This window comes from Camelina sativa, unplaced genomic scaffold (genome assembly GCF_000633955.1).
Source record: "Camelina sativa cultivar DH55 unplaced genomic scaffold, Cs unpScaffold00567, whole genome shotgun sequence".
In the NCBI taxonomy this organism is placed as follows: Eukaryota; Viridiplantae; Streptophyta; class Magnoliopsida; order Brassicales; family Brassicaceae; genus Camelina; species Camelina sativa.
Window position 1 is genome coordinate 61329 of NW_010921734.1, and position 4034 is coordinate 65362.

Below are 4034 nucleotides of genomic sequence, written 5' to 3' on the forward strand. Positions count from 1 at the left end.
TGTTTGGGATGTACTATTCGGGGAAAACAAAGAACCAACGATCTCCGAGTTGGTAAAAAGGTTGGAGACTGAGGAAATGGAAACGTGGCAGAAACTAGCTTTAGCGCTGATAATAATAGTTGATGGAGTTCTAACATGCGTCACACAACCAGTAAAACCAGATCCGAAGACAGTGGAGATGACCAAGAATATTGATTTTTTTTCAAATATCCATGGGGAAGGTTGTCATTTGAACGGACGCTGGAGACTATTACAGGATTTAAATGTCCAGCAGACGTAGACAGTTTAGTGAATATTTTCAAGCAACAATCAGTTGTTGTTCATGGATTTCCTCTAGCACAGCTGCTGGCTTTTCAATCTGTCCCATCACTTGCAAGATTAGTACCATCTGACGTTCAAGATCAGGCGTTTAATCAAAGATCGATCCACAATCTGGCTAAACTGCGCCCAATCAAGACAGCAGACATCTTCGCATGTGAGGCTGCTAAAGAGGTATGTAGTTGGTTGATATAATACGTAAACGACTTGAAGCTATAAGTTTCGTAAAATGTATATATTTTTGTAATCATCTTATATGTGGTTATTAGACGGATGGTTGGTAGTGGGGAGCATTGTGATAGTGGAGAATTGGCGTGGCGTGACGAAGAGGAAGACCATCAAGTTGACAACATTGAAAATCTTATTAAAGCTAGCCACAAATGGGATGAGGCAATATGGATGGGAGGTGATGATAGGTGTCCAAAACAGATACGTCCCGAAGAGAAAGGTTTGTTGACATTTATACATTACAACGGGCTTCATTTTAAATTTAATTTTTTTTTTTAATTAATGGTTAATTGGTGATATAGTTACAGTTGACTGTCGAAAGAGGAAAAGAGCAGACACCGCAATAATTGACAATAAAAAAGAGAAGAGCACAAGGAGACATGATGTGCGACCGGGGGGTACGCCCGTTGTTGATGTGGACGATGACCAATTTAAAGGTATGCGGCGGAACTAAGCCGGTTCTACAGGAAACAAGAAGCACTGATAAAGGAAAATCAGGCAAACATGGAGATTTTCGTACGTACAGAGATCCGCAAGGAGATAAGAGCTGCACTATTGGAGGTTAAAAGAAACGAATATGGGGAACCTTCTTATGCTTCGCATACAGTTTCAGAGAAGAAGTATTCAAAAAAAGAAGAGGGAAAACTAAAAAGTTTCGAAGAATGAGTTCAGTAATGGTTATGAAAAAAAAAGGGAGAGAAGGTCAGAAACAAGGGATGCGCTGACACTGCTAAGGTTGATATGACAAATAGCTTAAGGGTTGTAATTTTTTTACTACTTACATATATTAAATTATGTTGCTATCGTGGTGTACACAGGGTGATCGGAATACTGATGGTTCGAAGGATGCCATAGATGGTCAACACTTTGTCAGTGGTGATTCTTCAGTTGGAGGCCATATTCGTAATAAAGCATTGTCCACCTTTAATTGAACATATATTGCTGCAGCTGAATACTAAAATGGAATCTGATCTGCATTGTAACAAAATGGTAGGTCAGGAAGTAACCATAAAAGGGATAACCATCTGTGGGTTTCATATATATTCGGTTATTTGTTTATCTCCTCTAATCTAAACGTGTAAAAATGTATTTTGTACCAAGTTCCTACTACAAACACGCGTCTTAAAAGTTTCATTATTTTGAATAGGTGGATGGGGAAGAACTGCATCAAGAAGGCGGAAAAGTTGAGTGGTTTAACAGTAACGGAGGGGACATAAGACGTCAGGAAGGCGAGTCAGATGAGGGTTGTAACAAAACCGAAAAACCTGTAGAAAATGAAACTGCAGTTGACGCTCAACAAGAGGCAAGTGTCTAACTTTTTTGATTTCGATTATTTGTGACATTAGTGTACGTAAGTATGAATCTATGTACGTACATCTTATTAAGCCGAAGTCCAAGCACTACAAAAGGAAAGCAATGTCGAGGAGGGCTGTAACAAAACTGATGGACATGTACAAATAGAAACTACAGTTGACGTTCAACCACTGGCAAATTTCAAACTTATTTTTATTTTGACTATTTGTAATATTTATAGTGTCTACTTAGATGGTCAAGTGTACATCACAATTAATCTATGTACGTACATCTTATTATGCCGGAGACCAAGCAATACACAACGAAAGCGATGTCGAAGAGGGCTGTAAAGAGACTAGAGGTTAACCAGATCAAAGTCCAGGGGAGGAATGTATTCCCGGTGACTCAGACAATTTAGTGCCGCAGTCGGTTATTATTGTGGATGAAACAGGACGGGCAGAAGAAGTGATAATGGAGATATGTGCGAATCAACCATCCGAAGCCATAGTGATAAAAGCAGGTGGGTTTCATATGACCCGATGGAAGATGTTGATGATGTTAAATTCGCCAAATTCACCGAGTTGATAAAACAAGATAATGTGTAAGTGTAGTATATATTACTCAGATGACATAATTGGTATGCTCAATCATTGATATAGGATATTCATAATTACAAAATTTTGCAGGGTACACCACATTTTCGGATTCCACAAGGCAGATAGCCTATTCTTCTCTACTCTTATATCGTCCCAAAAATGGGTCCATAGTCAGGTACATATTTTAAACTTTAACTACACGATTTAGGTGTGTTCATGGTTTCTTATTGGATTTAAATTCGACCGGTTTGCGTTTAACTGCATCTGCAGCACATGGAGATGATTGCCCTAACGTTGTGGCACAAAAACGGAGAAGAAATGATAAAACAAAGGACCGTAATTTTGGACTCCGTTCTCTTTAACGAGTTGACAAGAAGGTTCCAAGCATTCAACAGGTCCACGGCGAAACGGAATTTCAGGTGGGACAAAGTACTCATTGACATCGTCAATGGGGAATGGATGCACCACAAACCAAGGTTGAAGTGGGTTACAGATGTCGATGTTATATATGCTCCAATGAACTGGAAATCTACGCATTGGGTAGGAGTGGGCATAAATCTTAAAACGAGACATGTTTCCATTTATGATCCTTTGATGACCTCCGCCAGAGAAACTCTTGCAATGTCCCGGATCAAGCCGGTGATTATGATGATACCGTACCTACTTCAGAGGGTTATCGATGTCAATTACCCTGTTGATCCATTTACCGCTGAAAGGGTTAGCCAAGTAGGACAAAACTTGAGGACGGGAGATTGTAGACCTTATAATATGAAGTTTTTAGAACTGTTGAGCATGGGTAAACCGATGGCTGATTGCTTGAAGATCACCGACAACAATATTGACAATTTCCGAAAGAATTTCGCGATGGACGTCTATGGTACTTAGTTGATGATACGTACACATCTGATAAAGGCCTAACATATACTAATACTGGTTAGAAAGACGTCATAATGATACATATCTAGACCCTCCAATATACAAAAAACACTACACCTGAAGAGGGTTTACAAACAACCGATAGGAGCTATGTGAGTGACCAGACCTCGGAAAATCTAAGAACGACATCCTCAAATCCCACATGTTACCAAAAAAATGACCAAACACGCATCTTCTATTAGCAACACGCGTAAAACCAATCTTCAATTTTGCAAAATCATACTGCTCTGGTAATGTACATGGAACCTAACTTCTTCAACTTTTTGATCCCGAGTTGAACTCAGCTTCCCGATAATCTAATGTCTCCGACGTAGCATCTAGTTGGAGAAAGCAATCTCGGTCTCGGACCTCATCAAACACGTCTGCAGCAAGTTTCATCCTAGTAGAAGGCATGGCCACATCACATAGGCCTGTGTAATTTAGTCCAAGAGCTATACACTCTAAGCACTTCTACGTGTACACACCACAGTCACCTTGTTGATAGTTCTGTGGGAGTGTTTTAACCCGGTAGTAACTAAATGCCACCGCCCCGATATTCTCATCTTTGTACCTCCGGTTATATGCTTGTATCAAGCGTGGGATCATTTTTGCGAACGGCTTACACTTCTTTTGTAGACTCTCGTCGGTTCTACCGCTGTTTATGCTATCGTAAACTCTTAGCCT